Consider the following 22,392-nt stretch of genomic DNA (forward strand, 5'->3'; position numbering starts at 1 on the left):
GAATGCAACACTTGTGCTCCGGAACGGCTTCAGCAATCACAACTATGTCACACAGGAGAGATTTTCGGGTCGATCCGGGGTCTCCTTCCCGTATGTGGCAGCAATCCCACAAATCCCCTGGTTTTGCCTCTAGTTTGCCGGAAAACAGAGGTCTAAACTAGTCCGTGGATCAATGGGATACCGTGTTGGATGGCAAAATGGGTCCAGACGGCTCAGTCCGGATGGTAGGAAAACAGACGACAATTTGCTTCAAGTGGTAGATATCCATCCTGTCTTGTACAGTAATGTCTCTACGACATTAAATAGGTGCAGACATCAGATGCGGTGCAAGCGGTGCTCTCAACTGGCGCTTCGCTTCAATGTTAGCACAAATGAGAGGTCGTGTTCGCTCTAGGCTGGCATGAATGCAGTGCTCGTGCTCTGGAACGGCTTCAGCAATCGCAACCGTGTCACACAGGAGAGATTTTTGGGTCGATTCGGGGTGTCCCTCCCGTACATAGCAAGAGTAGCAGAAGGGACACAGGTTGGCTCATTGGTCTCGAGGCCTTGCCGCCTCCCATGCCCTACTGCTCCTCGCCGGAGTCTGCAGCCTGTCCGCCACCGGTTTCCTGTGAGATCAATGATGGACATGGACGGACAAGCCTCGTCATGGAATCGGCACCCTCGCAACTTCATTGGTGGTGCAAAGAGTGCGCAGCTGCCAACATTCTCGTTCACGATCATGTGCGCCGCCTCCGCGTCCGACTGTGTCACGGGCGAATTGCAGGCAGCGCGAGCACGCGCAGCCTTGTACAACACCCTTTGCTCATTGATGAAGTTGGGGTTCTCCGCGGCCTTGTACAATACCCTTTGCTCATTGATGAAGTTGGGGTTCTCCATGGCCTTGGCCTCCGCGCTCACAAGTTGGCCGTAGATTTGGCCTTCCATCAACCGGTGCTGCTTGGGGAGGGAGAAGTTGTACCCTGTTTCTCATGTGCCTGCCCGAAACCTAACATCGACTATGGCACTGGCTGATGCTCCGCCATGGCATCCATGGTCAAGCCGACATGGAACAGGGCGGGCAATTGAGCCGACTCATCATCAGAGGATGTCTCCATCGCTGGAGACCTCCAAGGAGCATGTTGACAGGCCAACCTCTATCCGCCTCACATGGCAACCCTGCCAGCCGGTCGCATGGGTGGCCAGCTCATGCTTATGCTCTATCGAGAGGATCTTCAACAATGCACTAGAGCTCGCGATATGGCGGAGGTGGTAACATTGCGCCTTCACTCTTTTTCTCTCTCTTTTTTATTTTTTTATTTGGGCCGTCTCTTTTTTATGGCGTTTTTTCGTCCAGAGTCTCATCCCGACTTGTGGGGGAATCATAGTCTCCATCATCCTTTTCTCACTTGGGACAATGCTTAAATAATGAAGATCATCACACTTTTATTTACTTACAACTCAATACTTAGGACAAACTATGACTCTATGTGAATGCCTCCGGCGGTGTACCGGGATGTGCAAGGACTCAAGAGTGACATGTATGTAAAAATTATGAATGGTGGCTTTGCCATAAATACAATGTTAACTACATGATCATGCAAAGCAATATGACAATGATGGAGCTTGTCATAATAAACGGAACGGTGAAAAGTTGCATGGCAATATATCTCAGAATGGCTATGGAAATGCCATAATAGGTAGGTATATGGTGGTTGTTTTGAGGAAGGTATATTGTGGGTTTATGGTATCGGCGAAAATTGCGTGACACAAGAGAGGCTAGCAGTGGTGGAAGGGTGAGAGTGCGTATAATCCATGGATTCAACATTAGTCATAAAGAACTCACATACTTATTGCAAAAATTTATTAGTTATCGAAACAAAGTACTATGCGCATGCTCCTAGGGGGGATAGATTGGTAGGAAAAGACCATCGCTCGTCCCCGACCGCCACTCATAAGGAAGACAATCAATAAATAAATCATGCTCCAACTTCATCACATAACGGTTCACCATACGTGCATGCTACGGGAATCACAAACTTTAACACAAGTATCTCTCAAATTCACAACTAATCTACTAGCATGACTCTAATATCACCATCTTCATATCTCAAAGCAATCATAAAGAATCAAACTTCTCATAGTATTCAATGCACTTCATATGTAAGTTTTTATTATATCCATCTTGGATGCCCATCATATTAGGACTAGTTTTATAACCAAAAAAAATTATCATGTTGTTCTAAAAGACTCTCAAAATAATATAAGTGAAGCATGAGAGTTCAAAATTTTCTATAAAATAAAACCACCGCTGTGCTCTAAAAAGATATAAGCGAAGCACTAGAGCAATATTGTCTAGCTCAAAAGATATAAGTGAAGAAGAGTATTCTAATAAATCTCGATTCATGCGTGTCTCTCCCAAAAGGTGTGTACAGCAAGGATGATTGTGGTAAACTAAAAAGCAAAGACTCAAATCATACAAGAAGCTTCAAGCAAAACACATATCATGTGGTGAATAAAAATATAGCCTCAAGTAAAGTTACCGATAGACGAAGACGAAAGAGGGGATGCCTTTAGGGGCATACCCAAGCTTAGGCTTTTGGTTGTCCTTGAATTTTACCTTGGGGTGCCTTTGACATCCCCAAGCTTAGGCTCTTGCCACTCCTTATTCCAAAGTCCATCAAATCCTTACCCAAAACTTGAAAACTTCACAACACAAAACTCGACAGAAAATCTCATGAGCTCCGTTAGTATTAGAAAATAAATCACCACGTTAAGGTACTGTTGTGAACTCATTCTTTAATTATATTGGTGTAATATCTACTGTATTCCAACTTCTCCATGGTTCATACCCCCCGATACTACTCATAGATTCATCAAAATAAGCAAACAACACACGAAAAACAGAATCTGTCAAAAACAGAACAGTCTGTAGTAATCTGTACCTCTCGAATACTTATGTAACTGTAAAAATTCTGAAATAAATTGGTTGACGTGAGTAATTTGTTTATTAATCTTCTGCAAAAAGAATCAGCTCAAAAGAACTCTTCTGTAAAAATGAAAAATAATCTCGTGAGCGCAAAAGTTTCTGTTTTTCAGCAAGATCAAATCAACTTCCACCCAAGTCTTCCCAAAGGTTCTACTTGGCACAAACACTAATTAAAACTTAAAACCACATCTAACCAGAGTCTAGATAGATTATTTATCACTAAACAGGAGCAAAAAGCAAAGAACAAAAATAAAATTGGGTTGCCTGCCAACAAGCGCTATCGTTTAACGCCCCTAGCTAGGCATTGATAATTTCAATGATGCTCACATGAAAGACAAGAATTGAAGCGCAAAGAGAGCATCATAAAACACGTTACAAACACATCTAAGTCTAACATACTTCCTATGCATAGACATTTTATAAGCAAACAAATTATCAAGGCAAGCAAAAACTATCATATGCAAGGAAGAAGAAAGAGACGATAGCAATCTCAACATGAAGAGCGGTAATTTAGTAACATGAAAATTTCTACGACCATATTTTCCTCTCTCACAATAATTAAATGTAGGATCATAAGCAAATTTAACAAAATATTTATCACATAACATATTCTCAATACGATCCACATGCATGCGGAGTTGACACTCTTCCAAAATAGTAGGATTAACAGTAACTAAAGTCATGACCTCTCCAAACCCACTTTTATCAAAAATTTCATAAGATTGAACATTCTCCAAATAGGTGGGATCTAATGTTGACACTCTTCCAAATCCACTTTCAATATTATTGCAAATATTATTATCAATCTCATATTCATCATGGGGCTTAAATAAATTTTCAAGATCATAAGAAGAATCACCCCAATCATGATCATTGCAACAAGTAGTGGACATAGCAAAACTACCATCCCCAAGCTTTGGGTTTTGCATATTATTAGCACAATTGACATTAATAGAATTTATAATAACATCATTGCAATCATGCTTTTCATTCAAAGATCTATCATGAATCACTTCATAAAGCACTTCATCACAATTTTCAGATTCACGAATTTCAAGCAAAACCTCATAAAGATAATCTAGTGCACTCAAATAACTAGGAATTGGTTCATCATAATTGGATCTCTTAAAAAGATTACCAAGTGTATGTGGATCCATAAAATTTTAGCAAGCAAAGATGCAAGAAAAAAAGAAGGCACATGGTAACACAAGCGAAAAAAAGATCGAACGGAAGAAGGGCGAAGAAAAGGCAAAGGTTTTCAAAAATATTTTTAGAAGTTGGGGAGAGGAAAACGAGAGGCAAATGGCGAATAATGTAATTCAAGGGAGAAGAGTTTATGATGGGTACTTGGTATGGCTTGACTTGACATAGATCTCCCCGGCAACGGCGCCAGAAATCCTTCTTGCTACCTCTTGAGTTTGCATTGGTTCTTCCTTGAAGAGGAAAGAGATGATGCAGCATAGTAGCATAAGTATTTCCCTCAGTTTTGAGAACCAAGGTATCAATCCAGTAGGATACAACGCACAAGTCACCGAATACCTACAGAAACAATCAACAACTTGCACCCAACGCGATAAAGGGGTTGTCAATCCCTTCACGGCCACTTGCAAAAGCGAGATCTGATAGAGATAGATAAACGGTAAAGTAAGGCTTTTTGGGTTTATAGATCGGAAAGTAAAAATTGCAAAATAGTAGATCGGAAACTAGCAAGATGTAACCGAGATTCAATATAATGGAAAAGAGACCCGAGGGCCATAGGTTTCACTAGTGGCTTCTCTCAAGATAGCAAATATTTTGATGGGTGAACAAATTATTGCCGAGCAATTGATAGAAAAGCGCATAGTTATGATGATATCTAAGGGAATGATCATGAACATAGGCATCACGTCCGTGTCAAGTAGACCGACTCCTGCCTGCATCTACTACTATTACTCCACACATCAACCGCTATCCAGCATCCATCTAGAGTATTAAGTTCATAAAGAATGGAGTAATGCATTAAGAAAGATGACATGATGTAGAGGAAGTAACTCAAGCAATATGATGAAAACCACATCTTTTTATCCTCGATGGCAACAATACAATACGTGCCTTGTTGCCCCTACTGTCACTAGGAAAGGATACTGCAAGATTGAACCCAAAGCTAAGCACTTCTCCTATTGCAAGAAAGATCAATCTAGTAGGCCAAACTAAACCGATAATTCGAAGAGACTTGCAAAGATATCAAATCATGCATATAAGAATTCAGAGAAGAACCAAATAATATTCATAGATAATCTTTATCATAAATCCACAATTCATCGGATCTCGGCAAACACACCGCAAAATAATATTACATTGAATAGATCTCTAAGAACATCAAGGAGAACATGGTATTGAGAATCAAATAGAGAGAAGAAGCCATCTAGCTAATAACTATGGACCCGAAGGTCTATGGTAAACTACTCACGCTTCATCAGAGAGGTAATGGTGTTGATGTAGAAGCCCTCCATAATCGAACCCCCCTCTGGCAGGAGGCCGGAAAAGGTCCCTAGATGGGATTTCACGGGTACAGAAGGTTGCGGCGGTGGAAAGTGGTTTCGTGGCTCTCATGTATGTTTTCAGGGTATAAGAGTATATATAGGCGAATGAACTAGGTCAGGGGAGCCACAAGGAGCCCACGAGGGTGCGGGGCGCCATCCTGCGTGGCTTCCTCGTTGCGTCTCCGACTTCATCTTTAAGTTTTCTGGTTTGCTTTCAGTCCAAGAAAGATCATCGCGAAAGTTTCATTCTGTTTGGACTCCGTTTGGTATTCCTTTTCTGTGAAACTCTAAATTAGGCAAAAAAACAAAAAGCACTGGGCCCTCGGTTAATAGGTTAGTCCAAAAATAATATAAATTATCATATAGATGCCTATGAAACATCCAAAACATATAATATAATAGCATGGAACAATAAAAAATTATAGATACATTGGAGACATATCAAGGAGCGGCACAACATCCGATATTTTGCTCATGCGCGGCATCCAAAAATAAGCGAACTCTGGGGGAAGGGGGAGGAATGGGAGCGGGTGAGGACCTCCTCGTGGCCGGCGAGGGAGGTCTTCTTCTTTTTGAAGACGACAATGTCAAACTTGACCAACGGCATGGCGACGCCGACCTTGTCCGGGGCTACGACCATGGCGGTGACCATGCGGCGGCTCACTCTCGAGAGGACGAGGGTGCATGCGGGGTGGGATGCGGCTATAGAGAAGACGACGAAGGAGGATAAGCCACCGGTGGCAGCTAGGGTTGCGGGGTGGGCGAGCGTGGATGTCGCGGAGGAGGTGGGCGAAGGCGGTTGGGGGGAGCGTGCGCAGGCGATCTTGGAGGAGAGGAGTGGTGCGTGCGATGGAGTGGTGAGGTGGCAAGCGGCTCCCGTGGTGTCTGGGAAGCTGATCCATGAACACCTATGGGACCGGCGGACCGAGCCCCTTTCGGTTTGGCGGGGGGCGGAGGTCGCACGAAGAGCGGATCGAGGCGAAGCACACGAGAAGTTTTACCCAACTTCGGAGCTCTCCGGAGAGATAATACTCCTACTGCTGCTTGTCTGATTGTATTGAGTTCTTGCTCGGGAGCGCTGAGTGCTACAGTACACACGAACTGCTAACGAGACCGAGCGTGAGTGTTTTCTGGCTTTGAACCCCCCTCCTACGTTGGGCATGGGCCTCCTTTTATATGCTCAAGGGGTCTCCGACAGGTGGCAACGTAGACAAGGGCAAAAATGGAAAAGGAATTGCGGTTGGTACAACTACTTGTATAGTGTATCCTACCTAACCCTGACGGCAGGGGACAAAGGCATTAAATGCCCGTCTGCGTCGCTCAAATAGTGCAAAAAGGACCGTCAGGGGCGCCACCGTTCGCCACGATGGCAGTCTTGTCAGCGTCGCTTGCCACCGCGCACCGCTGGCTGCACAGCCTCTTGCCACGCGCGTCTGGAAAGGCCTCAGGGCGACACGTTGGTGGATGTGCTGGAGCGCGGGTACTGAGTGGTAGCTTGTCGCGGCAAGCGCCTTGCCGCGGATATTGTCTTGTCGTGCCCGGAAGCTTGTCGCTCACCGGGCCTTGCCGGGACGCGTGGCGCGTCGCGGCAAGTTCCTTGAGATGCCTTGGTTGGCCTTCCCGGCAAGCTCCTCTCGCCGGGGCCTTGTCTCCTTGGCTTGAATACTTTGTTCTTGAATGGTTCCAAAGGAACCACGGAGGACCTTGGCGGTCACCCGACAAGCCTTGCCGCGGGGTGGTGCAACTGCCCGTGCACAAGTTCAGGATACTAGGGTACCCCTACTCTAGTACACTGACACGTGGCTTCTCCCGCGGCGACTCCCGCGGGCGGCGGCAGCAGCGGTGAGCAGCTCCCGCGGCAAAGGGCGGCTAACAGCTGCCGGAATTTGTGGTGCGACGAATGGCGCGGGAGGAGGAGGAGGGTTTCGCAACAAGCAAGATGAAGATGGACAAGTAGTTCACAACAAAGCACGTCTCGTCGCCCAAGGCTACACTCAAGTCTAAGGTATGGACTATGGTGAGACATATGCCCCCGTTGCTAGACTTGAGTCCATTCGCATCTTACTTGCCTATGCTAATCACCATGATATCACACTTTACCAAATGGACATTAAAAGTGCTTTTCTAAATGGTGAAATTAAGGAGGAAGTTTGTGTTAAACAACCTCCCGGCTTTGTTAATCCTAAGAAACCCAATCATGTTTACAAACTTCACAAAGCTCTGGTCTTAAACAAGCTCCTAGAGCGTGGTATAAATGCTTGACCAAGTTCCTCATTGAAAAAGGCTTTGAGATTGGAAAAATTGATTCTACTCTTTTCATTAAAAGGGCTAATGGAGAATTATTTGTATGCCAAATTTATGTTGATGATATTATATTTGGTTCAACTAACCCTCATTTTAGTGAGAAGTTTGGGAAGCTTATGTCAGAGAAGTTTGAGATGTCTATGATAAGTGAACTCAATTTCTTTCTGGGTTTGCAAATCAAGCAAACTAAGGAAGGAACCTTTGTTTCTCAAACAGAGTATACCAAGGACTTATTCAAGAAGTTCAATATGCAAGAATGCAAAGGTATGAGTACACCCATGCCTACTAGTGGACATCTTGACTTGACTAAAGATGGAGAACCCGTTGATCAAAAAGTTTATCGCTCTATGATTGGTTCATTGTTATATCTATGTACCTCTCATCCCGATATCATGCTAAGTGTGTGCATGTGTGCACGGTATCAAGCAGCTCCCAAAGAATGTCATCTTAAGGCTGTGAAAAGGATAGTGAGATACTTAATACATACACCAAATTTTGGCATTTGGTATCCAAAGAGGTCCTCTTTTGATCTTGTTGGCTACTCCAACTCGGACTATGCCAGTGACAAGGTTGATAGGAAGTCCACTTCAGGTACTTGTCAATTTCTTGATATATCTCTTGTGTATTGGTCCTCCAAGAAACAAAACTCGGTATCCTTATGCACCGCCGAAGCGGAATGCATTGCCGCTGGATCATGTTGTGCTCAATTACTTTGGATGACCCAAACTCTTAAAGATTATGGGATATATGTGAAACATGTTCCATTGCTTTGTGACAATGAAAGTGCTATTAAGATTGCTCACAATCTCGTGCAACATTCTCGAACTAAGCATATTGAAATTCGTCATCATTTCATTCGAGATCATGTTGCTAAGGGAGATATCAACCTTAAGCATGTTCGTACCGACAAGCAATTGGCAGATATATTCACTAAACCACTTGATGAGAAAGTGTTTTGCAGGTTGAGAGGTGAATTGAATATCATTGATGTTTCAAACTTGGAGTAGGAACTCCATTTGGATACATCCTAGGCATGAGCCTATGACTAATCCTTGATATTTCTCTTATGATGATAATCATATGTCTTAGATACATTTGCACCCTTGCATGTTATATAACCCTTGTAGGTACTTGGAGGAATCTAAATCTATGAAATTGCAACTCACTCACATCTTGAGCAATCTCTACATCACCAAGTCTCTACAATACGGTGGTTGAAGACAAGGAAGCACGAAACCCTTCAAACATATCCTTTGACATTTTCTATTTTCTTTTGATATCATAATTGTCATCTTGGATACACAAGTGCTATTCCTTGCAAGACTAATTCATGTAGGTAGATGAACTCCAATTACAAGTGGTGCTCTCAATGAACTAATCAACATTGAGCATCCCACACAAGTTCAACTACATGATCAAGATCAACACCACCGCCCAAGGTATGTTATTCCATCTTAGAGAAGCTTTACCCCAAGTCATGGGTCAAAGCAGCTCAACAAGATGTGAATACATCAAAATGCTTAAACGAAAAATGGCAACCCCATTTTGAGCTTAAACGATGAGTATGACCTATGATCAAGTGTCTTCACTTGACTCCTACGTCGATATACTCTAACATAGGTGACTTTGTCGCCGACTAATTCTAGATGAAGTTCTCTAGTGTTTCTCCTCGTTCTTGCATTTGTGTCTTGCATGCGAGTTCCCCCTTCAAAAAAAACTTCATCTAGATTTCCTTGTTTTTCTTTTTATCTTTGTTCTGCATTTCCTTGCACCCAATTCATTGCAAATCCTTATGAGATCGTATTTGCTTAGTTAGCTGAGATGACTAGTGCTTTTTCTCTGTGCTGAACTCGGACACACCGACTTGCCTCTTTCGGTCAAACCGAAACTTTTCGGTGCCACCGAAGAAAACAACTCGATGTAGCCGATCTCAATGCTGAGAAAACAATTTGTAATCTGCATCCTGCACATCTTGTTCCAGCTCCACTCGATGATTCTTATCCTTTACTAGCACCTTATTTTTCCCTGCTACTTTGCCATGTGACTCAAGGACCAATCCTATTTTGACTCACACTCCAGTGAAGACCCTTCTTGGAAATTGATGTCAAAGGGGGAGAGAGAGTTCACATCAAAGCTTAATCATATCAAAAAGGGGGAAAGAAAGCTAAATTATCACATCAAAGAGAGACCCCAGTTGCTTGGTATTCAAACAGGAGAGAAGTCACATGTCTTTAGAGGGGAAAGACATGTTCATGTTGTTTTTGTGTTTACTTTGCTCTGATATTCTATTCCCTATCTTCTCCCAATATCCCATATAAGATTCAGGGGGAGCAAGACATCTAAGGGAAGGAAATCTTCGAATTCATTGCATATCTTTAACTTTGGGGACATGTCTACACTCAAATAGTGTACCTAGTACTCACTCTCTACATGTCATCCCAATCTTGGTACTCTTGTGGTTTGCTGCTCTTGCTTTGTTTAGTAGATGTTTCTGTGTTGTCTAACCTTGTTTTCTCAGGTTCATCTCTTCCAAAGCTAGCTCAAGACCACAAGGTAAGTATATGCATCACACTCATGTGCATGAGGATCTCTTACTGATGTACATATTGTTTGCAAGGACTCATGAGCATGAAGGTACATTCTCTTAATTCACATCATTTTCTCTGATGCATATAGCCAAGATACATGTAACTCATTGCTTGCTTTGTCATGATTATGCACTCACATGCTCTTATGTTCCATATTTACATGATTACATACATGTAGGGGGAGCCTATGCATGTTACATCATGTCCTTCCAAAGCTTTACTTGCCTTTCTCTATATCTTTATCTAAAGCTTTGATGTATGTTGTCATCAATTACCAAAAACGGGGAGATTGAAATCACAAGTACTCCCTGTTGGAAATATGCCCTAGAGGCAATAATAAAATGGTTATTATTGTATTTCCTTGTTCATGATAATTGTCTATCATTCATGCTATAATTGTATTGACCAGAAACCGCAATACATGTGTGAATACATAGACCACAACATGTCCCAAGTGAGCCTGTAGTTGACTAGCTCGTTGATCAACAGATGGTCATGGTTTCCTGACCATGGACATTGGATGTCATTGATAACGAGATCACATCATTAGGAGAATGATGTGATGGACAAGACCCAATCCTAAGCATAGCACAAGATCGTGTAGTTCGTTTGCTATAGCTTTTCTAATGTCAAGTATCATTTCCTTAGACCATGAGATTGTGTAACTCCCTGATACCGTAGGAGTGCTTTGGGTGTACCAAACGTCACAACGTAACTGGGTGACTATAAAGGTGCACTACAGGTATCTCCGAAAGTGTTTGTTGGGTTGGCACGAATCGAGACTAGGATTTGTCACTCCGTATGACGGAGAGGTATCTCTGGGCCCACTCGGTAATGCATCATCATAATGAGCTCAATGTGACTAAGTAGTTAGTCACGGGATCATGCATTACGGAACGAGTAAAGTGACTTGCCGATAACGAGATTGAACGAGGTATTGGGATACCAACGATCAAATCTCGGGCAAGTAACATACCGATTGACAAAGGGAATTGCACACGGGATTGCTTGAATCCTTGACATCATGGTTCATCCGATGAGATCATCGTGGAACATGTGGCAGCCAACATGGGTATCCAGATCCCGCTGTTGGTTATTGACCGGAGAATGTCTCGGTCATGTCTGCATGGTTCCCGAACCCGTAGGGTCTACACACTTAAGGTTCGGTGACGCTAGAGTTGTTATGGGAAATAGATGTGTTTACCGAAGGTTGTTTGGAGTCCCGGATGAGATCCCGGACATGACGAGGAGCTCCGGAATGGTCCAGAGGTGAAGATCGGTATATTGGACGAAGGGTATTGGAGTCCAGAATTGTTCCGGGGGTACCAGGTGATGACCAGCGTGTCTGAAAGGGGTTTCAGAGGCCCCGACAAGCGTTGGGGGGGCCTTATGGGCCAAGGGGAGAGGGCACATCAGCCCACTAAGGGGCTGAGCGCCCCTCCCACCCCATCTCACGTAACCAGGAGAGGTGGGTGCGCCACCCCTAGGGCAGCCGCCCCTCCCGGCTTGGGGGGCAAGTTTCCTAGGGAGTGGGGGCGCCCAAACCCATCTAGGGTTTCCCCTGTGGCCGCCGCCCCTCCCCTAGGGAACCCTAGGGCGCATCCCCCTCCTCCCTTCCCCCTATATATAGTGAGCGAGAGAGAGGGCAGGCGCACCCTTCCCCTGGCGCAACCCTCTCCCTCCTCCAATACCTCCTCCTCCGCAGTGCTTGGCGAAGCCCTGCCGGAGAACCACGAGCTCCATCATCACCATGCCGTCATGCTGTCGGAGTTCTCCCTCAGCTTCTCCTCTCCCCTTGATGGATCAAGAAGGAGGAGATGTCCCCGGGCTGTACGTGTGTTGAATGCGGAGGCGCCGTCCGTTTGGCGCTAGATCGGATCTTCCGCGATTTGAATCGCCGCGAGTACGACTCCATCAGCCGCGTTCTTGTAACGCTTCCGCTTAGCGATCTTCAAAGTTATGAAGATGCTCATCCTCTCCCTCTCTTGTTGCTAGAATCTCCATAGATTGATCTTGGTGATGCGTAGAAAATTTTGAATTTCTGCTACGTTCCCCAACACTCCCTGGGTGATTTTGGTAGTTAATGTCAACATATCTCTTGTTGGACTAATACTTTTATCTAGTATATCTCAGATAAGTTCAACAGTGGAGTGGCATGGACAAGAGGATGTGTAACTCCTTCAAGATGCTAAGGACAAAGGATTGGCTCAAGTTCAAAGCTCAGGACTCTACATTTTCTATTTCAGTGATCCAAGATCACATTGAGTCCATAGGAAAGCCAATACTACTAGAAGGGGATGAGGTGTTGCTTAATGGCTTGCTTTCTCTTAAAGTGCTTAATGATATGCTTCAAAGCCCTCAACCACTTTATCATATCCACATATGTCCCAAACCAAAATTCAAACTCGGCCCCACCGATTTGATCCATCCGGCGCCACCGAGTTCATTTGACATAGCCACTGCTAGAAACCCTAATCAATTCGGTCTCACCGATGGGATCTCGGTCTCACCGAGATGGGCTTGCAAACTCCCTGTTTCCTATTGCAATACTTTTGGTCTCACCGAGATGATGTAATCGGTTCCACCGAGTTTGCTTGACCAACTCTCTATTTCGCTTATTACACAAATTGGTCCAACCGAGTTTGTGTAATCGGTCAAACCGAGATGAGGATCTACCCTAACCCTTGCACATCGGTCCCACCGAGTTGATCATATCGGTCCCACCGAAATTCCTAACGGTCACCTTATGAACTAAATTGGTCCGACCGAGTTTTCTGATTCGGTCCCACCGAGTTTGGTAAGTTGTGTGTAACGGTTAGATATTGTGTGGAGGCTATATATACCCCTCCACCCTCTCCTCATTCATGAGGAAAGCCATCCGAATGTGCCTACACTTCCAGCATTCATGTTCTGAGAGAGAACCACCTACTCATGTGTTGAGACCAAGATATTCCAATACTACCATATGAATCTTGATCTCTAGCCTTTCCCAAGTTGCTTTCCACTCAAATCATCTTTCCACCAAATCCAATCCTATGAGAGAGAGTTGAGTGTTGGGGAGACTATCATTTGAAGCACAAGAGCAAGGAGTTCAGCATCAACACACCATCTATTACCTTGTGGAGAGTGGTGTCTCCTAGATTGGTTAGGTGTCACTTGGGAGCCTCCGACAAGATTGTGGAGTTGAACCAAGGAGTTTGTAAGGGCAAGGAGATCTCCTACTTCGTGAAGATCTACCCTAGTGAGGCAAGTCCTTCGTGGGAGATGGCCATGGTGGGATAGACAAGGTTGCTTCTTCGTGGACCCTTTGTGGGTGGAGCCCTCCATGGACTCACACAACCGTTACCCTTCGTGGTTTGAAGTCTCCATCAACGTGGATGTATGATAGCACCACCTCGGAACCACGCCAAAAACATCCGTGTCTTCCAATTGCATTTGCACACTCCAATCCCATCCTTTACTTTCTTGCAAGTTGCATGCTTTACTTTCCGCTGCTCATATACTCTTTGCATGCTTGCTTGATTTGTATTGTGTATGCTTGAAATTGTGTTAATCTATCACCTCAACTTGAAAAACTCAAGAACTGCCAACTTTATTTGTTGAGGGTCTAATCACCCCCCCTCTAGACACCTCTTCTTGATCCTTTCAATAGCCATATCAGGTGATGGGTTTAATCCATATGGTATGTCGTCCAATCCATACATCTGCTAGCACGTATTTGTAATTCCGCTCAATCTCCCTCCCGGTGCCCTAATGCAACGCAAGACTATGTTCTTGCCGCTCATCATTTCAGGACCTGAATACCTGGGGAAGCAACTGGGTGTGTTTATGCAGCCGCTGGTGGATGATTTGCACCATTCTTGGTATTTTCCAAGGTTGACATATGACCGGTATCTGCAGAGAAATTTCTTGATGAAAGTTTGGTTGCACTATTGCATGCATGACTTTCCCGGCTATGCTCTATTCTGCGGATGGTGTACAAGTGGGAAGATGCCATGCCCAGTGTGCATGCAGGCTCTGCGAATGATTTGGATGAGTAAGGGTGGCAAGTATGTAGCCTTTGACCTGCATCGACAGTTCCTCCCTCCAGACCATCCAGAAAAGGGAAGACAAGAAGAACTTCATGAAAGGATGGGTTGTTCATGAAGTAACCGAGATTCCAACATTTTCAGGGGCAGATGTTCTTGCTCATATGAAAGCTCTCAAGCCTAAAGTCAAAGGCAAAGCCAAAGCCAAAGCCAAAGGCTTCGAGGGATATGGTGAGACGCACAACTGGACTCACATTACCCCCTTCTCGAAGCTTCCCTATTTCAAGGACCTCAAACTTCCTTACTACATCGATGTGATGCACACCGAAAATACTGTCACAGAGTCCCTTTTCTGCACAATCATCAACATTCCTAATAAGACGAAGGATAACGTTAAAGCTAGAGCCGACCAACAGAGAATTTTGTGATGGACCACGTCTAAACATGAAGCCTCCCACAAGCAGTCGAAAAAAACCGGTTTAAGCCAGATGCTCACTTTGCCCTTAAACCTCCAGAAAAAGGGAAGTACTTATCTGGCGGAAACACATTTTGAAGTTCACCGATGGTTATGCATCGAATATAAGTAAGGGAGTCAATCTTTCAACGGGCAAAGTGACCGGCCTGAAGAGTCATGACTACCATGTATGGATTGAGCGGATAATGCCGGTGATGGCTCAAGGCTATGTCCTCGAGCATGTCTGGCGAGTGCTTGCTGAGCTAAGACATTTCTTCTGCATGCTATGTGCTAAAGAAGTAAGTAAAGACGTTATTGAACAATTGCATAAGAAGGCACCAGAGTTGATAGTCAAGCTAGAGAATATCTTTCCGCCAGGCTTCTTTACTTTGATGACACGTCTCATTCTGCACCTCGTGAACGAGGTATTGTTGGGGGGCTGTGCAGAATTGTTGGTAGTACGGCCCTGAGAGACAAAACAAGCATCTCCGATAGAAATGTGGAAACAAAGCTAAGATTGAAGCTTCCATAGCTGAGGCAATGATCCTAGAGGAGGCGTCGGACCTCAGGACATCATACTATCCAGACCACGTTCCCCATCTGCATAACAAGGTGCCTCGATACGATATAGAAGAGCCCAAGTATCAACCCAGGCTCCATCTATTCAACGTGCAAGGTGGTAGGGTTGGGGCCTCGGAATCTTATAACATGCCATGACAAGAGTGGGAGGACCTCATGTTCTATATCTTGCACAACATCAAAGAAGTTGAGGAAGTGTGGATGAGGTAATACCACTACACCATTCCTTTATGTCTTCCACAACATCATGTTCTATGTTCACTTAATCCCGGTCGAACACCACTTTTCTACTTTTGGTGGTTTCGTTCAAGAGGAATGGACAGGAATGAATCCTCCTACTGAGGCGGAGGCACTTACTCTTCTTCGTCATGGAAACCCTGGACGCAAATTTTTTGTGGCTTAGTTCATGGAGAAAGTAATTTTCCACATTCCCCTATTAAATACCTAGTTCAACATTTATTAGTTAACCAAACAAATGCACCCACCAATTTCAATTATACTTGTAGGGAAAAGATCCGAACATATCTATGGATGATGAATTGAGATGGGTTTCCATGGGTTTTGACCCTGCCGTCATGACATGTAAAAAGTATGATGTGAATGGGTATCACTTCCATACAGAGGAGCACCAGAACAGCAGACCTGATCCCAAAACTATAAATACTGGAGTGTACACCCCCAGTCAAAATTCAGTAGACTACTATGGAAGGGTACAAAATATATACAAGATTACATTCCGCGAAGGGCGGGAAACCCTAAGTCTGCATGTGTTCAAATGCCGATGGTTCGATCCGCGGGAGGGGCAGAGACATACACCTTCCATTGGTTTGGTCGAAGTTAAGCCATCAACCGTCTATGCAGGAGCCAATCTCTTCATTGCGGCTACCCAAGCTACACAAGTTTATTATCTGCCTTACCCATGCCAGAAAGAGTACCTAAAGGGTTGGGAAGTTGTGTTCAAGGTGTCGCCACATGGTAAGCTACCGGACCCGAATGAATACGATTACTACAACATTAACCCCATGACATACGAGGGAGTGTTCTACCAAGAGGAACCTGATGATGATGTTGTTAGAAACTATGACGCTAGACCATTCGGTGATGATGATGTGGATCCAAACGACGACGATGCACAGAATGATGGTGAGACCATTGTCAATGAAAATGACATACTTATGCTAGAAAAGTTAAACGAAGACACTGACGACGAGGAAGAGCCTCCACCTCCATCAGAAAACAAAGATGATATGATTGATAGTGATGACGAGACCGACCGAGAAAGAGGTTAAAAGAGTGATAATTCGTATGGGTTCTAGCAGATGTACGTTTCAAGTCTTTTTTTCTATGGTCTAGGAATACACCTTTATATGCTTTTTTATTAATGTGTTTATTATTCCTTATTATTATGCCTTTTCCTACATTTTATTAATGTACTAATTGTTTATTCTCTTTTCAATGCAGGTTGGTGGAACATGGGCAAGGGGAAGGCCGACGGCATGGGTTTCCTATGCAAGGTTGTCGGCATGCCTAGTTGGAGTGGTCGAGCACGTAATCCTCCCCCCGACTACTTGACGATACAAACTATGTTTCCTCCCATACTCTCCCTCTCATGCACGCACCTGACTCCCACTACACATGTGCCTTTGTTGTCACCCTCGACTCTCTTTACTGTAAGGCCGCAATTGGATTGTCTGATTGCTTTTCCGGCTGTAAATATCTACACTTGTATTTTACAAGGTTCCTACAAAATACTGATGCGGCAGGTTGTAATCTGGTTGTAACATCATGAGTTCAGGTTGGGTTTGGAAACACCCAGCGGAGAGGCTGGGGTTAATGGGTTCGAGTGCGGGGTGCGCGGGGTCACCAACACCGAAGATGGTAATGGGGCTTGGAGTGATTGTTGGGGGTTGTGGTAGCTTGGGCAGAGTGATGGTGCCGGACGATTAGGCAGGTGTAGTTGGGGGTGGTGCCGGATGAGTGCCGGATGATTCTTGGGGGTGGTGCCGGATGAGTGTCGGATGATTTTCTGTACTCCTGGGAGTATGTACTCTCATCCTCAATATACCTCATATACGCATTAATTTATACCTATTTATCATTCTCAATATACTTCACCAAATATTTTAAGATACCCCAATACGAGTTTTGTTGAAAAAATATCATTTCTAACGTACTTTTTGTAATGGGACAATTAGATTTATGCCCCTAGTTGTGTCCCACTCGTCTGTTTTACCCCTAATTCCCAAAGGTCACCGGTTCTGTCCAAGTCACTTTGCTCCTCTTATGCTTTTGCCCTTTGACCATTTGACCGTCAGTTTGAAAACTTCATAACTAATTCATACTAAATCGGAAAAATGCAAATAAGATACCAAAATGTTCGGAAAAATATCACCTATATGTGAGTGTCATTTGCATTCATAAAAAAAGTGTTGGAAAGTGCACGTCTGAGTTTTAGCTCTTATGCTACCACCATGAATAGTAAAATCTAAAAAATTCAAAAAATTCAAAAAAAATTGGTGGCAAAGAATGGCAAATGTTTTAAGTGCCTTCCAAGTTTCATCAGGGAATAACATTCATGGGTGTCGTGGAAAAAAACAATTAGCACTCCAAAATAGATTATTTTTTTGCCACGACTTCCACCAATGTCGTTCCCTGATGAAACTTGGCAAGCACTTAGAACATTTGTCGTTCTTTGCCACCATAATTTTTTGAATTTTTTAGAGTTTACTATTCATGGTGGTATCAAAAGAGCTAAAACTCGGATGTGCACTTTCCAACACTTTTTTCATGAATGCAAATGACACTAACATATAGGTGATGTTTTGCTGAACATTTTGGTATCTTATTTGCATTTTTCTGATTTATTATGAATTAGTTATGAAGTTTTCAAACTGACGGTCAAACGGTCAAAGAGCAAAAACATAAGAGGAGTAAAGTGACTTGGACAGAACCGGTGACTTTTAGGAATTAGGGGTAAAACAGACGAGTGGGACACAACTAGGGGCATAATTCTAATTATCCCTTTTGTAATATACCTTTTTCACATATAAACAAATTAGTATATATGTAAACCATCAAAAATATAAGACATACATGATTTTTTTTCATGGAACCATTTTAGGGTATCTAATAATTATTAATGAAGTATATTAAAAAGTAATAAAGAGGTATAAAAGATTCATCTATGTGGTATATGAGGAGCGGGAGTACATACTCCTAGGAGTACACAACTATTTTCCTATATATATATAGGTGTAGGATCTTGAAGTATGTCGAGAGGGGGGGAGTGATTAGACTACTTGACCAAATAAAAACTTAAAATTTTCCCAATTTTAGTCTTTGGCAGATTTTAGCAAACTTAGAACAAGTCAAGCAATCTTAACACAATTCAAGCAGGCATGCAAAGAGTATATGAGCAGCGGAAAATAAACCATGCAACTTGCAAGAATGTAAAGGGAAGGGTTTGGAGATTTCAAACGCAATTTGGAGACACGGTGATTTTTGAGCCGTGGTTCCGATAGGTGGTGCTATCGTACATCCCGTTGATGGAGACTTCAACCCACGAAGGGTAACGGCTGCGCGAGTCCACGGAGGGCTCCACCCAAGAAGGGTCCACGAAGAAGCAACCTTGTCTATCCCACCATGGCCGTCGCCCACGAAGGACTTGCCTCACTAGTGGTAGATCTTCACGAAGTAGGCGATCTCCTTGCCCTTACAAACTCCTTGGTTCAACTCCACAATCTTGTCGGAGGCTCCCAAGTGACACCTAGCCAATCTAGGAGACACAACTCTCCAAAAGTAACAAATGGTCTGTTGATGATGAACTCCTTGGTCTTGTGCTTCAAATGATAGTCTCCCCAACACTCAACTCTCTCTCACTGGATTTCTTTTTGGTGGAAAGAAGGTTTGAGTGGAAAGCAACTTGGGGATGGCTAGAGATCAAGATTCATATGGTAGGAATGGAATATCTTGGTCTCAACACATGAGTAGGTGGTTCTCTCTCAGAAATGGTAAGTTGGAAGTGTAGGTTTGTTCTTATTGCTCTCTCCACGAATGAAGAGGAGGTGGAGGGGTATATATAGCCTCCACACAAAATCTGACCGTTACACACAATTTACCAATCTCGGTGGGACCGAATCAACAAACTCAGTCAGACCGATTTAGTAAACCTAGTGACCGTTAGGGTTTTCGATGGGACCGACATGCAACTCGGTAGGACCGATATGGTTAGGGTTAGGGCATAACGTAATCTCGGTGATACCGATTACACAAACCCGGTGAGACCGATTTTGGTAATAAGCTAACCAGAGAGTTGGTCAGGTAAACTTGGTGGGACCGGTTCGCTCTTTTCGGTGAGACCGAAATGTTACGAAAAGGAAACAGAGAGTTTACATTGCAATCTTGGTGGGACCGATCGCTCATCTCGGTGAGACCGAAACATTACGAAGGGAAAGAGAGAGATTACAATCCCATCTCGGTGAGACCGAGATCCCTATCGGTAAGACCGATTTGCTTAGGGTTTGTGGCAGTGGCTATGACATCTAAACTCGGTGGCGCCGGATAGAAAGAATCGGTGGGGCCGAGTTGGACTTTAGGTTTAGGTCATATGTGGATGTGGGAAAGTAGTTGAGGGTTTTGGAGCATATTACTAAGCACTTATGAAGCAAGAAACTCATTAAGCAACACCTCATCCCTCCTTGATAGTATTGGCTTTTCCTATAGACTCAATGTGACCTTGGATCACTAAAATATAAAATGTAGAGTCTTGAGCTTGAAGCTTGAGCCAATCCTTTTATCCTTAGTATTTTGAGGGATCCACTTTTCTCATCCATGCCATGCCATTCATTGAGCTTTCCTGAAATATTTGTCTTGGAATAGTATTAGCTCAATGAGATATATGTTGTTAGGAATTACCAAAACCACCTAGGGATAGTTGCACTTTCAATCTCCCCCTTTGGGTAATTGATGACAACATATAGATCAAAGCTTCGACAAAAGATAATAAGATTGAAAAACATCGTCGCTTTGAGAAGTATGTGAAATGTGAGAGCTTCCCCTAAATTTGTGCATAGTTTAAGATTTTCTTTGGACTGCAAATGCACATAGAGTTAGGTTCATGAGTTACTCTCCCATGTCACATACATCTTGGTGGAGCGCTCAAAATGATAATATTCAAAATACATGCACTCATCACCAAGCAAAGTGAATGATAGTATAGATATAAAAAGGATAATGTCATCCAACAAGCATTAATGTAGCATATGATCAAAAACATGATCATCATTATATCACACAGGCAATAAAGTATCTCAAGCAAGCAAATAAAGTTCAACCACAAAGACAAGAGAGAACAAAAGCAAACTCTCTCTCTCTCTCTCGAAGCCTATGATCTATACATTTTTCTCCCCCTTTGACAACAAGTTACCAAAAAGTTCCTAGAAAATGCATAGTAGTGTGTCGTCTCTCAGGCTTGGTCTTGATGTGGTGGTGTAGATATGACTCCAAGGACAAAGGCATCAGTTGATGAAGTTGGAGCTTGTGGAGTAGATGATGGAGCTGGTGGCACTGAAGCTGTAGCAGGTGCATATGATGTTGCTCTTGTGTCTGTCACAGGCACAGCAGCTGATCTCTGAGCTCTAGGCACTCTAGCAAATGCCTCAGTGGTTATCTTCCCCTTCCTCTCCTGCATGTCATCTTGGAGTTGCTCAACAATAGACTGGATCTCAGTTACTTTCACATCCAAGTCATAGAACTTCTGCTCCATGACCCTCTCCAGGCTCTCCTGGTTTTGAGTTAGGCTGGCCAACCCTTTCTCAATCCTTAGAGTGGATGCTATCAAGTAACCAAGCTGGTCTTGTTTGCTCTTCAGGAAGTACTCAGATGCCTCATCAATTGTTGGCATCTTGGCAACCTTCTCAGTCTTTGCCTTCTCCTTCTTTGCTTGTGCTTGCACTAAAGATGGTTCATTTTCATCCATAACCACTTGGTTGTCCTCAAAGTCTGGATAGATAGGCATGTGATCCTTGTCCAACAAGTAAGTGCCAGTGCCCATCTTGGAGTTAATCAGCTCCTGGATCTATGGGGCATACCCACAACTTCTCTTCTGGTCTGCAGCTGTCCTCTTGATAGTTTCAACAATGCGGCTCATGACCTTGAACTTTTGAGGCACATCAAATAAGTGTAGCAGATTAATAGCATGGCCTCTGATCATGTTATGATCACCTGACTTGGGCAAGAGTGTGTGCCTGAGGATCCAGTTGATGGTTGGTAGTCCTGACAGAAGAAAATGTACAGATCCAAACTTGTGAGTCTCAAGTGCTTTATCTGGGATCTCCTTGTACATATGTGCCATAGAGTTGTGATCCATCTTCTTCTTGGCATAGACATCCAAGTCATCCTCTTTCTCCTTTAGTGCGTTGATCAGATTTGCCCATTCTTCAATAGTAGACTGGTACCTTGTACCTTCAGATGTCCAAACTATTCTGCCATCTGGATAGAAGTGTGATCTGGAGTAGAATTGCATTATGAGCTCATCATTCCACTTTGTGAGCTTCTGCCAACAAAGTCATCCACTCCACAACCCTTGAAGCTATCAAACACTCCTGGGTAGTGTTCCTCATTCTCCTTGATGTATTTCCAATCTACCCATCTCATGTCACAGACTATTGGTTTCTTGTCCAGCAGCATAGTCTCATAGAAGTCCTGTTGTTCCTTTGTATGGAACCTGTAGTCCATAGCAGTTCTCCTCCTTACTGCATAAGGATAAGCCAACCTCCACTATCTGAGTCCTGCATCCTTTCTCAGCTTCATGTTCTCAACAACAGGATGAGCATCGTTATGATCTGGAATCTTAGGCTTCAACTTTCTCAGAACATGCTCTTCATCTTCTTCTTCTGCAATAACTTCAGGCACTGGGGCCTTGTTCTTTTCAGCAGCTGGGATGTTCCTG

This window comes from Triticum aestivum, chromosome 2B (assembly GCF_018294505.1).
Source record: "Triticum aestivum cultivar Chinese Spring chromosome 2B, IWGSC CS RefSeq v2.1, whole genome shotgun sequence".
In the NCBI taxonomy this organism is placed as follows: Eukaryota; Viridiplantae; Streptophyta; class Magnoliopsida; order Poales; family Poaceae; genus Triticum; species Triticum aestivum.